The sequence below is a fragment of the Hyperolius riggenbachi genome, chromosome 4, assembly GCF_040937935.1.
Source record: "Hyperolius riggenbachi isolate aHypRig1 chromosome 4, aHypRig1.pri, whole genome shotgun sequence".
Taxonomy (NCBI): Eukaryota; Metazoa; Chordata; class Amphibia; order Anura; family Hyperoliidae; genus Hyperolius; species Hyperolius riggenbachi.
The window spans coordinates 133,030,085-133,051,644 of NC_090649.1; the positions used below are offsets into that span (position 1 = coordinate 133,030,085).

General features: G+C 44.8%; 1 protein-coding gene across 5 annotated transcripts in view; it reads right to left on the reverse strand.

Moving 5' to 3' along the window:
• LOC137571506 (glypican-5-like) overlaps window positions 1-21,560 on the reverse strand; it is a 557,948-nt gene that overhangs the window by 189,489 nt on the left and 346,899 nt on the right. The gene's annotated exons all lie outside the window — the stretch shown is intronic.

Below are 21,560 nucleotides of genomic sequence, written 5' to 3' on the forward strand. Positions count from 1 at the left end.
AATTGTAACTCCCAGCTCAGTACTAAAACCTTGAGTACTGTCTGCTTCGGTGTCACAGCTCTCTTTCCTGGCATCCTTGAGGGAAAATATATCATCCACACACTAATTGTTAGGGGCTGGCTAATGTCTCATTAATGAGCAGGCTGCAAGGACTGGATCAAGCTCATCCCCCACCCCACTGCCCTTACAGGCACGGCTTCTGTTGCAATACTCCAAGAGCATATTTATTGATCAGAGAGAAGCAAATTCTTAATGTGCACTAATTTACCTTGATCAGCTGGTCTGTTTCTGCTGAACACAGCACTCCTCTGAAATAGCATCACATTTAGAGCTCGGCTGTGTCCTTTGCACTGGCTAGGGTTGAATGTTATGAACTCAACACCACTGAGCCAGAAAGGACATCACACTCTTGTAATGAACATTGAAGGGTCAGAAAATAGTTTTATTTAAACAGTCATTTTGTGTTGCTAGCTACAACTTCCACTAATCACACAGACAATACATTTTAGCATCGGTGGGGACCATACACTTATAGTTTCCATGTATATGGTTATAAAAACACATCCGATTCACAAGGAGGTATTCCGTCTTGTATGTAAAGGGTAGCGTATTTCTCGGAATATAAGACATATATCCGGGGACACTGCGGACGCTTGCTGCAATACAGGGTCTTCTCAAAAAATTAGCATATTGTGATAAAGTTCATTATTTTCTGTAATGTACTGATAAACATTAGACTTTCACATATTTTAGATTCAAATACACACAACTGAAGTAGTTCAAGCCTTTTATTGTTTTAATATTGATGATTTTGGCATACAGCTCATGAAAACCCAAATTTCCTATCTCAAAAAATTAGCATATTTGATCCGACCAATAAAAGAAAAGTGTTTTTAAAACAAAAAAAGTCAACCTTCAAATAATTATGTTCAGTTATGCACTCAATACTTGGTCGGGAATCCTTTTGCAGAAATGACTCCTTCAATGATCCGTGGCATGGAGGCAATCAGCCTGTGGCACTGCTCAGGTGTTATGGAGGCCCAGGATGCTTCGATAGCGGCCTTAAGCTCATCCAGAGTGTTGGGTCTTGTGTCTCTCAACTTTCTCTTCACAATATCCCACATATTCTCTATGGGGTTCAGGTCAGGAGAGTTGGCAGGCCAATTGAGCACAGTAATACCATGGTCAGTAAACCATTTACCAGTGGTTTTGGCACTGTGAGCAGGTGCCAGGTTGTGCTGAAAAATGAAATCTTCATCTCCATAAAGCTTTTCAGCAGATGGAAGCATGAACACACTTTTGAACCAGAAACAGCGGCAGAAGCGCCTGACCTGGGCTACAGAGAAGCAGCACTGGACTGTTGCTCAGTGGTCCAAAGTACTTTTTTTCAGATGAAAGCAACTTTTACATGTAATTCAGAAATCAAGGTGCCAGAGTCTGGAGGAAGACTGGGGAGAGGGAAATGCCAAAATGCCTGAAGTCCAGTGTCAAGTACCCACAGTCAGTGATGGTCTGGGGTGCCATGTCAGCTGCTGGTGTTGATCCACTGTGTTTTATCAAGGGCAGGGTCAATGCAGCTAGCTATCAGGAGATTTTGGAGCACTTCATGCTTCCATCTGCTGAAAAGCTTTATTGAGATGAAGATTTCATTTTTCAGCACGACCTGGCACCTGCTCACAATGCCAAAACCACTGGTAAATGGTTTACTGACCATGGTATTACTGTACTCAATTGGCCTGCCAACTCTCCTGACCTGAACCCCATAGAGAATCTGTGGGATATTGTGAAGAGAAAGTTGAGAGATGCAAGACCCAACACTCTGGATGAGCTTAAGGCCGCTATCGAAGCATCCTGGTCCTCCATAACACCTGAGCAGTGCCACAGGCTGATTGCCTCCATGCCACGCCGCATTGAAGGAGTCATTTCTGCAAAAGGATTCCCGACCAAGTATTGAGTGCATAACTGAACATAATTATTTGAAGGTTGACTTTTTTTGTTTTAAAAACACTTTTCTTTTATTGGTTGGATCAAATATGCTAATTTTTTGAGATAGGAAATTTGGGTTTTCATGAGCTGTATGCCAAAATCATCAATATTAAAACAATAAAAGGCTTGAACTGCTTCAGTTGTGTGTATTTGAATCTAAAATATATGAAAGTCTAATGTTTATGAGTACATTACAGAAAATAATGAACTTTATCACAATATGCTAATTTTTTTAGAAGACCCTGTACAGCTTCGGTCCTCCATCCTGGTCAGCTCGTACTTCCGCATTAGTGGTTCCCCCTTACTGTGTGACCCTAGCGTGCGTCAGGGTCAAGGGAACTACTAATGCGGAAGTACAAGCTGACCAGGATGGAGGACCTGAGCTGACCAGGATGGAGGACCGGAGCTGACCACAGTGTTCTTGGTTATCGGAAGATGCAGGAGGAGAAGAGGAACGTGTGAAGAAAGAGAACCAGAGGGAGGGGGAGAGGAGTGTGGTGGCAGGATGCGGTAAGAGCTGACTTACTAAAGTGGCAGTGTAGTAGTGTAGTGTGTAGTTTAGCTGGTGGGGGCAGCAGGGGTAAGTGTAGTGTAGGGTAGTTAGTGTAGCTAGTGGAGCAGCAGGGGTTAGTGTAGTCTAGCTGGGCAGTGTAGCGTAGATGGAGTAGCTTGATGGGAAAGGTCCATAAGACGCTCCTGCACCATAGACACACCAGGTTTAATATTTTTTCACCCTGATTTTTGCCCTCTAAACCTGGGTGCGTCTTACAGTCCGGAGCGTCTTTTACTCCAAAAAATACGGTAATTGTATTCTTATTAGAAAAAAAAGTTACAGGCTATATGAATGCTATATAAGCCAACATTTGTAAATTAATGTTTTAAAACTACCTTTGCATTTTAGATTGCAGCTTCTATAAATTTTGTAGTACTCCCTCAAAAAATTTTAACTAAACTTGAAAAACCAGGGCGACAGTATACGCTATTGTGTGCAAGATTTTCCAGAATTCCCAGCGCTATGTGAGGTTATTAAGTGAACGCTTGCAATTTCAGACATCCTCTATCTCTAGATTTATTACAATGACCATTTAATGCAGGAAAGGAGAACGCTATATTCTACTTTTCTGTACCCCCCCACAGGGAGGGCAGTGCGTGGGAGACAGGTATGTAGGCTCCAGGATCAATCATGTAAGTAGGAGTCACCATAGACAACAATGTACATTTGCGGCTATAGTGGGCCGAGTTATTAAATTGGGCACCAACATTTTGCAATTAGGTAGCCAAACTCTGCCTCTTGGCACCGCAGGTAGCGGGGGTGATGAATTGGCCAGTGTTTGGCTATCAGCACTGGAGTTCACAGCAGCATGCGGCAGAGGTGGGGAATTGGTGTCTGGGACGCCACAATTTAGCTATTACATAGCTAGACTCTGGATAGGTTGTGTGAGAGTCCATATCAGGAAGTCCAGTTAGCTTCTGGGGCTTGCTGAGGCTCAAGAGAGCCCTACTCGGTGGGAGTGCCAAGGCAGAGGCGAGAGTGGCTCTAGCCTCAGGGCGCAGTGTAGGAGGGGGCGCACAACTCGCTCAGCTATCATTTCCCAATTGTGGTTGAAGCAGAGAGAAATAAGAAAAGAGGATACATAGCAGTGACTGCAAGCCAGATAACTAGAGATTAAGGTGTTGGGGGCCCTGGGGCGCCTCTTAGTCTAATAACAATCAGTTTGTGATGGCTGGGGTGGGAGGGATGGTGGGGCGCACTTTGGTGGCTCAGCCTCGGGTGCTGGAGGACCTTGTTCCAGCTCAGGGTGGAACTACTGACTTAGTGCAGATATTTCTTAAAGAGTTCCAGTCAATGATCAGATTAGATGGTGATCTCAGCAAGTCTGCTCATAATGCAAGTCTCAGGGCCTATGAGCATTATTTTAAATCCTGTGACCTGTGCTAAGGTAAAGCAAACAAATGGACAAAGATATTAAGTGATGTCATTCCACTGAATGCCATTAGCATTGCCTAGTGCTGTAGAGAACTGTAGCAATATGCAGATATTGCTTTTTTCTTGTTCAGCTTGTCTAGATACATTAAGTATTAAATGCAATGGCTTAACTTTGTAGAAATGTTGACAACTCAAAATGCTGCATATCTGCAGGCTTACAGAGCCAACATATGGGGATTTTCCTGGGCTCATGGCCATCTCTTCTATACATGTCATGAGAACTGCCCTTCCAGAAGATAGTATTGACTGAGGGTGCCAATCCATTATCATGCAAGAACATGGGAGACAAACATAGCGACGACAGCATAATCAGTGTGGTGCTAATATTGACAGTGCATAATCATTACAGAGAGTGGGTAAGTAAGTATATACTAAAACAATGTAAACCAGGTATTTTGCCAGCAATACACACTAAAAGCAAGGGAAGAAAGTGTAAAGAGGAGAGGCAGGTAAAATTACAGCAAGGTGACAAAAGCTGTTCCTTAGGAGGTCACTAGCAGTAAAGCCCATCACTCTCACTATGGCTGGAAATTTGGGCGCCCAGGAAACATGATAGTAGATTTACCAATAGTCTACTATTAAAGTGTAAAACAATCGTAAAATATCAGTATTAAATACCAATATTTTAATATAGCTAAACCTAAGCCTAAGCCAAATTCCACACTTACCCCTCCCCACTACTGATGCCTAACCTTAACTAGCCCACACCTAACTATAAGCCTTCCTACCCCATGGTTAATAACTGTCCACACCATAACCCCCCTTCCCCCACGGCTAACCTTAACCATCCCTGCTGCCAGTAAAAGAAAAGAAAAACCTGCAAAGAACATACATTTTTGGGTGCTTCCATAGTGGCCCATTGCATTTATTGTTAAGGAGGGGAAATTTGGACGTCTGCTAAATATAGGGAGTCAGATCTGCCGCAGGTGCCCAAATTTCCCCTCCTTACCAATAAATACAATGGGCCCCTATGGCGACACACAAACTTCTGCCGCTAGCAGGCTCCAAAATATCCTGCTACCCTAGATGCGGCTTATGGACAGTTTGTGGACAACCCAAATAAAGTTGAATTCCACCCTTAAAGAGACTCCGTAACAAAAATTGCATCCTGTTTTTTATCATCCTACAAGTTCCAAAAGCTATTCTAATGTGCTCTGGCTTACTGCAGCACGTTCTACTATCACAGTCTCTGTAATAAATCAACTTATCTCTCTCTTGTCAGACTTGTCAGCCTGTGTCTGGAAGGCTGCCAAGTTCTCCAGTGTTGTGGTTCTGTGATACATCTCCCCCCTCCAGGCCCCTCTATGCACACTGCCTGTGTGTTATTTAGATTAGGGCACTTTCTCTCTTCTCTCTTATCTTTTACAAGCTGGAAATCCTCCTCTGAGCTGGCTGGGCTTTCACATACTGAGGAATTACATACAGGAAGAGCTGTCTGCACTCTGCAGGAAGAAAAAGCCTGACACTTCAGTGGAAGATAGCTGCAGGGGGAAAGAAACACACAAATGATCTCTTGAGATTAAAAAGGAAGGCTGTATACAGCCTGCTTGTGTATGGATGTATTTTCTATGTGTGGACATACTGTACATCAATCTACTTCCTGTTTTGGTGGCCATTTTGTTTGTTTATAAACAAACTTTTTAAAACTGTTTAAACCACTTTTAATGCGGCGAGGAGCGGCGAAATTGTGACAGAGGGTAATAGGAGATGTCCCCTAACGCACTGGTATGTTTACTTTTGTGCGATTTTAACAATACAGATTCTCTTTAAGTGCAATGCCCCTTACTGGTAAGACTATCACCTAAAATGATTATTACTCAGGAACAATCAATGTACAGACTTGTCAGTAGACTGTCCTGTTCTATGGAGAAATGTAAGGTTGGGGAGGACAAGTCAGAGGCAACTATAGCAGTGGTCACCTAAGAGTAATCCAGCACAGTCTCTCGCTAAATTGGAGGCCAGCAGTGCGGGGTCAAAGTACATTTGGACGTCTGTGGCAGCAGCAGCAATCTACCATAATGTGTTTAAAACTTAAAGTAGACCTGTACTGTAAAGGTAGGAAAGCTGTTTTTACTGATCTGATTGTAAGAAACACTAATTGCCTTGATTTCACACTGGTGTCAGTTTGGGTCACATGTCTGCAACAAACATGCAACTACTATATGCAGAGGTCAGCACTGTGAAGTCAGACTGATTTACATAGTTATTCTGGGTTAGTGACTCGAAGAATTAAATGCAGAAGATCAGTATATAACCAGGGAGACTGTCAGCAACAGCAGTCTTCATAATCACATAATATAGATCTGCTTTATTGTGAAGTAGCGTCATATCACCACTGAACTCCTCTAGCAAGTAGAAACTGCTCCTAAACTTCTCTCTTATCTTTCTGATTAATGGGAGGTTCACACATTGATTTACATGGGCTATCATTTTGAATATGTTTCATAATGCCTGAACCCTGCCTAACTGAACTGCACAACCTGGATTTTATTCTTACTTCCTGTCTTAATGCACTCAACCATTACAATATCATTGCATGCCGATAGCATTACGATTATATTGCCTGAAGCAGCACACCGCAATGCCCCAGTGTGAACATAGTCTAACTCCTAGTAAACTTTGCATGCGTTGTCTGTACCCATAAAGTTTACTGGACTTTGGTGAATACACCCCATAGTATCTTAATTGTGGTTTGTATGTATGGCTACCATCTAATGTGGCGTTACCCATCTTTATTTCATAGTTTGGAGACTGATGGTTTTGCAGGGCTGTCACATGTCTCAGTACAAGCTTTATATGCATGTGAGCTGATTAGTGTGATGATGTCACAACATCAACCTGTCCCCTGAGCCTGGTGATATGACACACTGATACAGATGCACTTCATCATGACAAGGCTCACTTTTACAGTCATTCTGAGGCAGTGAGGTTACATTTTTAAAGCGGATCCGAGATGAAAAAATAACTACAACAAGTTATCTAAAGTTTAGATAGTTTACACAGCAAATCTAGCTGCAAACAGTTTTAATAGAATATGATTATTTATTCCTGTGATACAATGACAGCAGCCATGTTGTTTGTAAACATTACACAGAGGCAGGCTTATCTGTATCTTGAGCACTCAGCCTGTGAAAAAAACCTAATCCCCCCTCCTCCCCTCTGCCTCTGAAATCAATGGCTAGTAACACATCCTCCTCCTCCTGCCCAGACTGAGCTCCCATGAGCCCTTGCTACTGCCAAGGCTCTCTGAAAACCTGTGGGCGTAGTTTATTTAGTTTATAGGGAATAAGAGTATTAAAACAAAAACAAAAAAGTATTTGGCTTGAGGAATGCCCTATAAACAATAGGAAAGGAACACAATTATGCAATGAGTAAAAGTTCACCTCGGATCCACTTTAAAGGAGTTGTCAGGCATATATTAATAATATACAGCGATGACGTCAGAGCGACCTGGAGGTGAACTACTGCGCCTGCGCAGTCCGCTCCGGCCCACGTGGTGGTGATTGACAGCACCGATCGCGCAGGCGCTGTAAAGAGCGACCTCCAGGTCGCTCTGCGTCATCGCCGAGGATCGGGTCGGAGCTCCGGCAAACGGCTGCGGGCAGAGCTGCGGCGAGGGAGGTCCTGGGAGCTTGGGGCTGGAGCCCCCGGTAAGTAGCGTTTATTTTATTAACATATTATTTTATTAATATATGCCTGACAACTCCTTTAAGCTGAAGTTCAGGACCATTGTTTACACATACTGTATAGTTGAAATGTAATCATTTTAGAGAAAACGTGTGATACTATAAGTTTGAAAAATGTTCTGTTTTTAAAAAAAAAAAAATCAAATGCTGAATTAATTAAATTGCTCCCAAGGCAAGGGTGTACAGCGCAGTTCACAGGAAGTAGCCTATTACTTCCTGTGAGCAGTACTGTACAGAGCAGCCCGGTGGCAGGTAAGCCATCGCCTGGAGCCCCCAGAAGGAGAGTAATTGCTAACACCCCACCACTGTACATTTCTTCAATGGACGGAGGGAGACCCGAGGAGAGGGAGGAGTCTGGGCCCTCTCCCGGTGGCTAAGTCCGCTGCTCCCCCTTCCTTTATTGTGCCCCCCTCCCTCACAGCTCCTTGGGTGGTCACCCGCTCTGCCCGCCCGTAGAAATGGGCCTGGGCACAGTCCACACTATGAAGGGGAGGGGGGATTCACCATGTAAGCCTCCCTAATTAGTCTCAGCTATCCTATTAGTGATGAGCACAAATTTGGCATAATCGAACAAATCATAAAGCGAAATTTCAGGAAAAAACATTAATTTCGTATTTAAATGTAATCAGGAAATTTTGTGTAATTTTCACGGAATTTCGTGCTGACTTTAGCAGTTAATAGCAAAGCCCTCAAATATGCTGTCATCAAAATTGCTACGTTTGTTAAGGAGAATAGTGGGAATTAGTGGTGAGCAGAAATGACGCCAATGCGCAACTACGCATTGTAATTCGCAATTACGCATCGTAATCGCAAAGCGAAATTACGGATAAAAAAAATTCTCATTGAAATGTAATCTCTACCTGTAATCACGCATGTTAGCGTAATTCATGAAAAATTTTATAAAAAGAAGAATTGAGAGCCAATATAGTGTAGTAAGTCAAGGCAATTGGTATAATGAAAGGGAGTAAGGTGTATATACTCACAAACCAGGGTTACCTCCAGGCAACCACTGTATAAGCAGGTGAGGAGATTAGCCTGTCCCCACTCAGGATTAAGAAGTCGCTCTCTGTAGACGTGAAAAGAAAGGGGTATCCCCCTCAACCAAGGGTGGATATATACTATGTTGTGAACTGAACAGAGGCGCCAAAAGGATAAAAACAATATTTAAAAAAATAAAAATGCTTAGGAGGCAGTGGTGGACTTACCTCCCTCAAGGAGGTAGGAGTACACAGCAGAATGTCAGAAACACAAAGGCGCCAGGTGTGTTTCTGACATTCTGCTGTGTACTCCTACCTCTATTGCCTGATGAAGCAGGTATAGACCTGCGAAACGCGTGGTATAAAAATCCTGGAGTGTACCAATAAATGTACTGTTCTACTACACAGTTTTTTGTGTCTGCTTGAGGGAGGTAAGTCCACCACTGCCTCCTAAGCATTTTTAATATTTTAAATATTGTTTTTATCCTTGTGGCGCCTCTGTTCAGTTCACAACACATTATGAAAAATTTTGTTTGTGATACGCGGCGGCTCCATAGACTTAAATGGAAGGGGAACGGCCACCGGCTTTAGCGGTTAATAGCGAAGCCCCCTTATGTGCTAGAAACGCCAAATTTGCCGAGTATGTTAAGGAGGGCAGTAGGAACAAGTGGGAAAAAAATTCAAAAAGACCTTGCAGTTTTTGAGAAATTTGAGTCCTTTGGCGTCCTCCAGCGGTCTACCGTACAGCCGCGATCAGTCCAGGTAACTGGCTCAGTCTCGTCAGTCCAGAACTACTGCACATGCGCGGGAGGTTACTGAGCCAGCTACTAGGGCTGATCGTGGCTGAACGGCAGAACTCAGGAGGACGCCGAGGGACTCAGACGGGTTTATGGGGATGTAGGAAGCCCTGGGTAATTATTGTTTTTTTTCCTATTTTTAGATCTCTGGCACTCTTTAAGCTCTAGCTAAAGCTAAAGCTGTGCGGCAGAGAGCGGCAGTGTGTGGCGTCGAGTGAAACAGAGATCTTCAATCAAGCTTGTTAGAGGATATTGGCGTGGGACTTTTCTGAGAATATTGGCGTGGGAACTTTTTTAAAAGGTACAGGTAAGTATTTATGGTTAATTAAGAAAAATAAAATACTTTTTTCGTTGTTGTGTTTTTATTTCATTTAACCCTTTATGGAAATGGGTAAAGGGGTACTTTGTACCTGTATACTCATTTCTCCTGGGAAGGGGGTGGGCATCTGGGAGTCCCATTCTTAAAGGGGACTCCCAGATGCCACTAATAAGCTCCCCCAGGACTTCGGCAGCCCCCACCGCCTCGTTGTCCATGGATTGGACAAGGGCTCTGGAGGAGAGGGGAGGCTTGGCCTCCCCCTCTGCCCCCATACCATGGAACATCTGGCACATTCTGGCTATCCCAGCCTGCATGGGGGACAAGGGGTTAACCTCCTTGGCATATCATTATTTCTGAAAACGGTGCCATTTTTTCACAAGCTTTTAGACTCTAAAAATCATACCGCTAGATAGATCTGCAGCATCCCTGCACATTACACACCTCCCATGGATCCAGCTCGGGGTTACCTCTCTGAGCTTCAGATTTCCAGCCCGAGCCTGACTCGGGATTACCGCTAAGGAGGTTAAAGAGGCTCATGAGGATGGACCCCACGTCATTTTTAATATTTCCCACACTCTGAACATACTAAACAAAAACATTTATATACATTATTTGTCAATTTACCGCATTTAAATTGCAACTTTTTCCTCTAATTTTAACATCGATTTTCTCAAAAACTACAAGGTCTTTTTTAAAAAAAACATTTCCCTCCTGTTCCTACTGTCCTCCTTAACATTCCTTCAAAATTTGGCGTTTCTAGCATCTAAGGGGGGGTTTGCAAAAATTAACCACTAAATTTGGCGGCCGTTGAAACATTTCCCACACTCAGAACAAGAACTTTAAAATCGATTTTCTCAATAACTATAAGGTCTTCTTGAATTTTTTTCCCCTCTTGTACCCACTGTCCTTCTCCACGTACCCTACAGATTTAATGTTATTAGCTCGTATGGGGGTTTGCTATTAACCGCCGTCGGTGGCCAGTGACTTTAATGTAAAAAATGCAAATAGATGCAAATTTACTTTTTTTTTTACACATGTATGCGTAGTTGCGTAATTACAGGTGTAATTATGATTCACAAACGTAGCACGCTGTACGTAACGTAATTGAAATTACGCAATGCGTAAATGCGAAAAATTATGTGAAATTTCAAGTAATCGTAATTGACCCATAAGACAAATAAGACAACAAAAGGGAATTTTTCCAAAAGACCTTGTAGTTTTTGAGATAATCCATTTTGAAAATGCAAAGGAAAAAATGTTTTAAACTGTAATTTTTGCTCAGTTTAAAAAACGTTTATAGAAAAAATGGCTCTGACCTAGGGCTTTAAATACAGACTGTGTCTTAAAGGAGATTCATATATACAACATTATTTTAACCTGCAAATCTGAAGCTTCCTTTCAATTCAGAGCAGCAGCTTCATCCTTTGTAACTGAGAACATGTGCTGTGCCATCACTTCAGCAGTAGTAGATGTACATTGCTGCACACTGCTGGGATACATATCAGTACATTACACAAGAATCTTTGATCTTTTATATATGAATTGAAATGTCCTTTCCAATGTATAGTTATGTGCTTAGAGGAACAGTTGCTGCTGTATGTCCCTAAATGATCACTGCCGTAATGCAGCAGACAGAGTGACCATTGCTAGTGTACCTGAAGGCAAATTAGGAGAGAATATGAGAAACTTACCTCAGTAGAAGGAACCCTCTGGATAATCCCGAGGCTTCCCCTGTCCTCCTTAAGCTTGCTCCATCTCTAGAAGAGGCTTCCCCTGTCCTCCTTGAGTTTGCTCCATCTCTAGAAGAGGCTTCCCCTGTCCTCCTTAAGCTTGCTCCATCTCTAGAAGAGGCTTCCCCTGTCCTCCTTGAGTTTGCTCCATCTCTAGAACTCGAACCCATTTGACAAGAGCTTGTAGAACAGGTTTGTGGGGCAGTGCTCCTGTCTGTGTATGGGCACAGCAGGTGCAAGATGGCCCACGCCTGCAAAGTAGCATGGAGCCGCTCTTGCACAGCTTTTTCCTCTGCGCACCAGTGGCTGAGTCCTACTCTCAGTGCACCTCCTCAGTGTGGCCACGCTTGTTCTCAGACAGGAGAGTGGCCACGCTTGTTCTCAGACAGGAGAGTGGCCACAAAGAAGCAGGTCCCGGTAACCAGTGGTGGGCTCGAGAAGGGTCAGGAAAGCCTGTGGAGGATCGAGAGGCTTTCCTCTACTAAGTTAAGTATCTAACTGCTGTGCTTTTAAAAGTCAAAGGGTTGCTTTAGTGAAGAGGCTGCGGCATATTGTCAACTGTATGAAGCGGAGTAGTTCAGACCTTTTATGCAATCTGGCAGTGAAATCAGTGAGTTTGCTGGATGTGGTGGTTAAGGAACAAGGATCATAGATAAATGGGCTGTGACCCACAATTTACTGGCAAACATCTACTGTGCATATTGTTTTTAATTCCATTAGACCACTGGACATGATTCACTGCAGTACACAATAGTCATCCCTCCCAACTTTTGGAGGCAAAGAAGAGGGACACTTTAAGACACACCACTACCACTGCTACACCTCTAACCACGCCCCCTGCCACACCCCTAGTCACTGATACCAGAAATAATTCAGAAGCAAGACGCCATTTTATAATTCAGACCACACTGGTCCTCCCCATCATCATTATTCTCTTTCCTTTCAACATTCAAAAATAAAAAAAAAACATAATTTAACAGATATAAATACCATTTGGAGTATACTAAACACATTTTTCAGTAGAAAAATATATATATTTACATAGCTCTGTGCTTGAGTTGTGAAAGAGGGACAAATGAGGGAGAAAGAGGGACAGAGGGATCGGGCTCTGTCCCTCCGAAAAAGGAACAGTTGGGAGCTATGAATACTTACTCCTGAGCTCCTGAGAAAACACTTCCTGAAGACCAGTGGTGTAGCAATGAGGGATGCAGAGGTTATAACTGCACCAGGGCCCCTGGACCAGAGGGCCCTCCTCTGGCTCTTATATCAGCTTCGTATTGGTGCTGTAGTGGTTATGATCACCTCTATACTGTATGTACTTTGGATAGTGGTAATCATTAACAATCTATTGTTTTTCCTCTGTTTACACCTCTCCCACGCAGGGTCTGTTCTTAGAAAGCAAAGCTTCTGGTGGCCTGTACTGTGATTAATATGCACACAGTGTTTGATGTCAGTGTATAATACTTACACTGGAATTCACGGCTCTGTAGCTACAGCACTGCTTATAATAATCAGTCTTCTATAAGGAGTCTGATTAAAAAGCAAGTGACTGCTGTCAGGCAGGGTGTGTGGGGCTCAGGGGTAGATAGAGTACTTTGTCCTTATTGCAGGGGATAATATTGGAGGGTCTGCTCTATATTGACTCCTGCATTCAGTAGTAATCCATTGCTATGAGTGTTGGTCAAGGAGGCCTGTAAGTGTGGGGCTTTGTACAGCCTGATTTACATGCCATACATGGCCACACTAGTGAAGTTAATAAATACATGGGAGTCTTTTAATTAGTATAGCTATTAAAGCATACTTGTCTGTAGACACTGCCTTGAGACTTCATAGTGTATGATAACAGTGCCCTCTAATGGCAGTTCTGGAAAACTACATGTTTAAAATAAAATGAATAACCATGCATTCCACCCAGCTGAGGGTGTGGTAGTAATTAGATCTGCGTTTCACAAACAGCTAAAACTTAATAGCTTTCCTTTTATGTAGAAAGCAACAGCTGAAAGCTGAGAATTTCCTGTTGGAAGAGCTACAAATAAAGAATTATGAAACTATGTAGCATTTTGTACTAAAGTCATGGAAGGATTTTTATACCTTAGAGTTAGCATAAAAGATGCATAATGTACAGAGGGAGCTAATACATAAAGTATCGCTATAGAACCTACAATATTTACAGATAACCAAGCCCAGATTTACATCACAGGAGCCTATAGGCACAGATTTCCTGGTCCCCTAGACTTTGCCTTCAATGAACCTACAAACCCCTGCTGAACCGCACCGCAAGTGTGCTAGCTGGCCCAGTTGTCACTTCTCCCCTACTTCCCTTCCCCATCATAGGTAGCTACAGGTGCCCCTTAGTATTATGACGCCAGTGGTACCCTCAGTATTAAGTAGCTAGAGGTGCCTCGACTGAAGGAACATCTTGTCAGTGGAATGCTGAGAGCCTGGTGAGTAACCTCTAATTTAAACTCCGCTCAGACTCTGCACAGGGAAGGGCAGAGGAAGGTGCACAGGGAGGGGGGTGAGCAACCTTTCCATCATCAGGCGCCTGTAGGCATAAGCCTACATAGCCTTATGGTAAATCCGGCCTTGTAGATGACTGAATGTATTTAATCAGACATGATGCGGTTTCTAGCCTATCTGGCACCCATGTGAGTCATTCGCCCCAAAGATGTGCAGATATTAGCAATGATAGACAGACACCAACTGACATGCATATGCTACCAACAATAGGCAGATATCAGTGACATAGAGATCACCAATGACATGCTAGATTCAAGTGGCAGGCTGATAGTGATCAATAAAATCTACTGACAGGCTGATAGCGATCAGTAGATTCTAGTGGTGGGCAGCTGGTAATTGGTAAATTGTTGTTGCCTGCTGCTAGTAAGATATTCTAGTTACTAGTGGATGGGGATTGGTAAATCCTAGTGGCAAGCTGGTAGTGATCAGTAGGTTCTAGTGGTGGATAGTTAGTGATCACGAGATACTACTGACAGGCTGACAGTGATCAGTAAATTCTACAGGCAGGTAGTGATCAGAAGATTCTAGTGGCAGGGTAATAGTAAGAATCAGATTCTAATTAGATAGGTAGGAATCCAAGGACTGTAGGTGCAGGCTAGTAGTGACAGTTAGGAGTCTAATGGCGGGTAGGTAGTGATCTGCAAAATCTAGTGACAGATCGGTAGCTATTGACAGAACCTACTGGTAGGCAAGTAATCATCAGTAGGTTGCAGTTGCAGGTAAATAGTGATAGTTAGGCAGGAATTAGCTGAAAGGTAGTAGGTGACAAGCAGTGATAGATGGTGGGTGTGTGTTGATAAGTAATAGGCAGTGGGTGACAAGTAGCTGGAGATGGAAAAGTGGACGCTAAGCAGCAGTGAGTGTCAAGGTGCAACATGTACTGCATAGCCAAGGTCCACTGGGTGCTAAGTTGCTGTGGGTGCTAAGTACCTTACCAGTAGGTATTGAGGTGCAGTTACAGTGGATGGTAAGCAGCATTGGGTGCCAAGTAATAGTGGGTGGTAAGCAGCATTGGGTGCCAAGTTACAGTGGATGGTAAGCAGCATTAGGTGCCAAGTTACAGTGGGTGTTAAGAAGAATTGGGTGCCAAGTTACAGTGGGTGCTAAGCAGCATTGGGTGCCAAGTTACAGCGGGTGCTAAGCAGCATTGGGTGCCAAGTGACAGTGGATGGTAAGCAGCATTGGGTGCCAAGTTACAGTGGGTGCTAAGCAGCATTGGGTGCCAAGTTACAGTGGGTGCTAAGCAGCATTGGGTGCCAAGTTACAGTGGGTGTTAAGAAGAATTGGGTGCCAAGTAATAGTGGGTGGTAAGCAGCATTGGGTGCCAAGTTACAGTGGGTGCTAAGCAGCATTGGGTGCCAAGTTACAGTGGATGCTAAGCAGCATTGGGTGCCAAGTTACAGTGGGTGTTAAGAAGAATTGGGTGCCAAGTAATAGTGGGTGGTAAGCAGCATTGGGTGCCAAGTTACAGTGGATGCTAAGCAGCATTGGGTGCCAAGTTACAGTGGGTGCTAAGCAGCATTGGGTGCCAAGTTACAGTGGGTGCTAAGCAGCATTGGGTACCAAGTGACAGTGGATGGTAAGCAGCATTGGATGCCAAGTTACAGTGGGTAGTAAGCAGCATTGGGTACCAAGTGACAGTGGATGGTAAGCAGCATTGGATGCCAAGTGACAGTGGGTGGTAAGCAGCATTGGGTGCCAAGTTACAGTGGGTGTTAAGAAGAATTGGGTGCCAAGTTACAGTGGGTGCTAAGCAGCATTGGGTGCCAAGTTACAGTGGGTGTTAAGAAGAATTGGGTGCCAAGTTACAGTGGGTGCTAAGCAGCATTGGGTGCCAAGTTACAGTGGATGCTAAGCAGCATTGGGTGCCAAGTTACAGCGGGTGCTAAGCAGCATCGGGTGCCAAGTTACAGTGGGTGGTAAGCAGCATCGGGTGCCAAGTTACAGTGGGTGTTAAGCAGCATTGGGTGCCAAGTTACAGTGGGTGTTAAGAAGAATTGGGTGCCAAGTTACAGTGGGTGCTAAGCAGCATTGGGTGCCAAGTTACAGTGGGTGTTAAGAAGAATTGGGTGCCAAGTTACAGTGGGTGCTAAGCAGCATTGGGTGCCAAGTTACAGTGGATGCTAAGCAGCATTGGGTGCCAAGTTACAGCGGGTGCTAAGCAGCATTGGGTGCCAAGTTACAGTGGGTGCTAAGCAGCATTGGGTGCCAAGTTACAGTGGATGCTAAGCAGCATTGGGTGCCAAGTTACAGCGGGTGCTAAGCAGCATCGGGTGCCAAGTTACAGTGGGTGGTAAGCAGCATCTGGTGCCAAGTTACAGTGGGTGTTAAGCAGCATTGGGTGCCAAGTTACAGTGGGTGTTAAGAAGAATTGGGTGCCAAGTTACAGTGGGTGCTAAGCAGCATTGGGTGCCAAGTTACAGTGTTAAGAAGAATTGGGTGCCAAGTTACAGTGGGTGCTAAGCAGCATTGGGTGCCAAGTTACAGTGGATGCTAAGCAGCATTGGGTGCCAAGTTACAGCGGGTGCTAAGCAGCATTGGGTGCCAAGTTACAGTGGATGCTAAGCAGCATTGGGTGCCAAGTTACAGCGGGTGCTAAGCAGCATCGGGTGCCAAGTTACAGTGGTTGGTAAGCAGCATCGGGTGCCAAGTTACAGTGGGTGGTAAGCAGCATCGGGTGCCAAGTTACAGTGGGTGTTAAGCAGCATTGGGTGCCAAGTTACAGTGGGTGTTAAGAAGAATTGAGTGCCAAGTAATAGTGGGTGGTAAGCAGCATTGGGTGCCAAGTTACAGTGGATGCTAAGCAGCATTGGGTGCCAAGTGACAGTGGATGGTAAGCAGCATTGGGTGCCAAGTTACAGTGGGTGCTAAGCAGCATTGGGTGCCAAGTAATAGTGGGTGGTAAGCAGCATTGGGTGCCAAGTTACAGTGGGTGCTAAGCAGCATTGGGTGCCAAGTTACAGTGGGTGCTAAGCAGCATTGGGTGCCAAGTTACAGTGGATGCTAAGCAGCATTGGGTGCCAAGTTACAGTGGGTGCTAAGCAGCATTGGGTGCCAAGTAATAGTGGATGCTAAGCAGCATTGGGTGCCAAGTTACAGTGGGTGTTAAGAAGAATTGGGTGCCAAGTTACAGTGGGTGCTAAGCAGCATTGGGTGCCAAGTTACAGTGGATGCTAAGCAGCATTGGGTGCCAAGTTACAGCGGGTGCTAAGCAGCATCGGGTGCCAAGTTACAGTGGGTGGTAAGCAGCATTGGGTGCCAAGTTACAGTGGGTGTTAAGAAGAATTGGGTGCCAAGTAATAGTGGGTGGTAAGCAGCATTGGGTGCCAAGTTACAGTGGATGCTAAGCAGCATTGGGTGCCAAGTTACAGTGGGTGCTAAGCAGCATTGGGTGCCAAGTTACAGTGGGTGTTAAGAAGAATTGGGTACCAAGTTACAGTGGGTGCTAAGCAGCATTGGGTGCCAAGTTACAGTGGATGCTAAGCAGCATTGGGTGCCAAGTTACAGCGGGTGCTAAGCAGCATCGGGTGCCAAGTTACAGTGGGTGGTAAGCAGCATTGGGTGCCAAGTTACAGTGGGTGTTAAGAAGAATTGGGTGCCAAGTAATAGTGGGTGGTAAGCAGAATTGGGTGCCAAGTTACAGTGGATGCTAAGCAGCATTGGGTGCCAAGTTACAATGGATGCTAAGCAGCATTGGGTGCCAAGTTACAGTGGGTGCTAAGCAGCATTGGGTGCCAAGTCACAGTGGGTGCTAAGCAGCATTGGGTGCCAAGTTACAGTGGGTGCTAAGCAGCATTGGGTGCCAAGTTACAGTGGGTGCTAAGCAGCATTGGGTGCCAAGTTACAGTGGGTGTTAAGAAGAATTGGGTGCCAAGTAATAGTGGGTGGTAAGCAGCATTGGGTGCCAAGTTACAGTGGGTGCTAAGCAGCATTGGGTGCCAAGTTACAGTGGGTGCTAAGCAGCATTGGGTGCCAAGTTACAGTGGATGCTAAGCAGCATTGGGTGCCAAGTTACAGTGGGTGTTAAGAAGAATTGGGTGCCAAGTAATAGTGGGTGGTAAGCAGCATTGGGTGCCAAGTTACAGTGGATGCTAAGCAGCATTGGGTGCCAAGTTACAGTGGATGCTAAGCAGCATTGGGTGCCAAGTTACAGTGGGTGCTAAGCAGCATTGGGTGCCAAGTTACAGTGGGTGCTAAGCAGCATTGGGTACCAAGTGACAGTGGATGGTAAGCAGCATTGGATGCCAAGTTACAGTGGGTAGTAAGCAGCATTGGGTACCAAGTGACAGTGGATGGTAAGCAGCATTGGATGCCAAGTTACAGTGGGTAGTAAGCAGCATTGGGTACCAAGTGACAGTGGATGGTAGGCAGCATTGGATGCCAAGTGACAGTGGGTGGTAAGCAGCATTGGGTACCAAGTGACAGTGGGTGGTAAGCAGCATTGGGTGCCAAGTTACAGTGGATGCTAAGCAGCATTGGGTGCCAAGGTACAGTGGATGCTAAGCAGCATTGGGTGCCAAGTTACAGTGGATGCTAAGCAGCACTGGGTGCCAAGTTACAGTGGGTGCTAAGCAGCATTGGGTGCCAAGTTACAGTGGATGCTAAGCAGCATTGGGTGCCAAGTTACAGTGGGTGCTAAGCAGCATTGGATGACAAGTTACAGTGGGTACTAAGCAGCACTGGGTGCCAAGTTACAGTGGATGCTAAGAAGAATTGGGTACCAAGTGCTTTGAATCCTACGGGAGAAAAGCGCTATAGAAATGTTATTGTTATTTTTAAGTTACTGTGGATGGAAAGCAGCATTGGATGCCAAGTGACAGTGGATGGTAAGCAGCATTGGATGCCAAGTTACAGTGGGTAGTAAGCAGCATTGGGTACCAAGTGACAGTGGGTGGTAAGCAGCATTGGATGCCAAGTTACAGTGGATGGTAAGCAGCATTGGATGCCAAGTTACAGTGGGTAGTAAGCAGCATTGGGTACCAAGTGACAGTGGATGGAAAGCAGCATTGGATGCCAAGTTACAGTGGGTAGTAAGCAGCATTGGATGCCAAGTTACAGTGGGTAGTAAGCAGCATTGGGTACAAAGTGACAGTGGATGGTAAGCAGCATTGGATGCCAAGTTACAGTGGGTAGTAAGCAGCATTGGGTACCAAGTGACAGTGGATGGTAAGCAGCATTGGATGCCAAGTTACAGTGGGTAGTAAGCAGCATTGGGTACCAAGTGACAGTGGATGGTAAGCAGCATTGGATGCCAAGTGACAGTGGGTGGTAAGCAGCATTGGGTACCAAGTGACAGTGGGTGGTAAGCAGCATTGGATGCCAAGTTACAGTGGGTAGTAAGCAGCATTGGGTACCAAGTGACAGTGGATGGTAAGCAGCATTGGATGCCAAGTGACAGTGGGTGGTAAGCAGCATTGGGTACCAAGTGACAGTGGGTGGTAAGCAGCATTGGATGCCAAGTTACAGTGGGTAGTAAGCAGCATTGGGTACCAAGTGACAGTGGATGGTAAGCAGCATTGGATACCAAGTTACAGTGGATGCTAAGCAGCACTGGGTGCCAAGTTACAGTGGGTGGTAAGCAGCATTGGGTGCCAAGTTACTGTGTGTGAACAGCACAATAGGGCTCCCCAGACAAGAGGCAACCGTCTACATAGACTAAGCCTAACTGGCACCCCACTGATGAGCTCTGTAACAATTTCGCCACCAGCCGCCCATGAAACAGACATGAGCTTGGAAGTGTTTGACAAATGGGGAATCCACTGCTGGTCAGCTGTCCGTCTATCTGAACACAGCTTTCTAGTGTTTATGACGTAAAGGAAGAGATTTTTCCTTTTCTCAGTCAGATGCAGCCTAAACAAGGTTTGATCTAGTGTAACGGTTTATCCTGTGAACTTGGATTCCTGCTAAGATCTGCATTTCAGCTCTAGAATCTCTGCCAAAATACTATCTGATAAATAGCTGTTCACTAATTACTGTAAACAAAATAAATTGATATCACTCAGGCTGTTAGATTAACAAGTTCATCCAATAAAGAAAAATCAAACGTTTGCTTAACTCTAATATGGTGAATGGAGCAACCTGGAAAATTAACTACAGCTCTGAGAGTAAATATTTCAGCGGATTAAAAGTCATTTTTCCTATTGCACTATTTCAATTTTGTATTTATTCAAGTGGACTAAACCCTTTTGCAGCTTCTTCTATCTCTGTTGCGAGATCTCAGCACTTGATTACTGCAGCCCTTCCTAGGGAGCCATGCTCTCCTATCGTGGGCTTCTCATCATATTTATATTACAATGTACTGTACATATTTACAATGTTCCAACAGACAGCAAAGAAACACTTTTAAAACGGACCTCAAGTGAAATATGGCATAGGCTATTAAATGTTAATTCTCCTTACCAGTGTATGGAGCCTCTGCATTGATTAATACCACCGCCTCCTCTCTCACTACAGTCTAGGCCTACCAATCCATCAGTCTTGTGAGGGTTTGGAGGCATTTCTTTCCATGTTCCTCCACCTCCTGTTGAAGTGATAGATGGCTGATATAGGCCTAGTCTCAGAGCACAAGGATTGCCACTAGAAAAATATCGCTAAGATTATCAATATTGTACTAGTGAATTTTGATAGTAAAATATCGGTAAGATTTACCAATACTTTACTATGGCTAAACATAACCCTACTCTCACACAATACCCTACTGTGTTGATGCCTAACCTTAAGGACCCTCCAGTGGTGCCTAACCCCAATACTTCCCCCCGGTGGTGCCTAACCATAAGCCCCCCCCCCGGTGGTGCCTAACGCACTGAACCCCCTGGTGGTGCCTAATCCCCCCCCCCCCCGATGGTTCCTAACCCTAACCTCCCCCTCAGTGATGCCTAACCCTAAATTCCCCTCCTTGAGATAGCTTACCCCCCCCCCCATTCTGCAAAGGTACATTTTGGCACCCAGAGGCGTGTGATTACTGGCAAGAGGGGCCATTTGTTGCAAACAGGCTTGCGGATAAAAAATGGCTTGCAGAAAAACTAAAATTGGGCTCCCTGAGGTGTCCACCGCCATGCACCCAACTTTCCACCTTATGCTGCTAAATGCGACTTTTATCATTGGCACCTATGTGGCGCCGGTAGTTCCACAAAGACTCCTGCGCTCTTTTTTCGGGGCATACCACTTTACATCCCATGCATGCGCAAATAGCCGGAAGCCTCTTGGCCTAAAGTACTAAAGCACCTACTGTAGTACATAGCAAGGAGTGAAATCACACAACCAATTCTCACTCAATTTCTGAAAGAATTCCATCCAACTACATAACAGCTTCCAGCATGCTGCACAAGTATGCTCAGGAAATTGTCAAGAGGCTTTTTAGACGTGGGGGCATGGCCAAGCACCATAATAGAGCACTAAAGCTATTTAGGGTTGGCCACTAATGATTCATAGGGCACATAAACTAAGAGCGATAGGGAGGCTGCCATATTTATTTCCTTGTAAATAAATACCAGTTGCCTGGCATCCTTATGATTTGTCATGCATCAGTGGTGTCTGAATCACACACCTGAAACAAGTA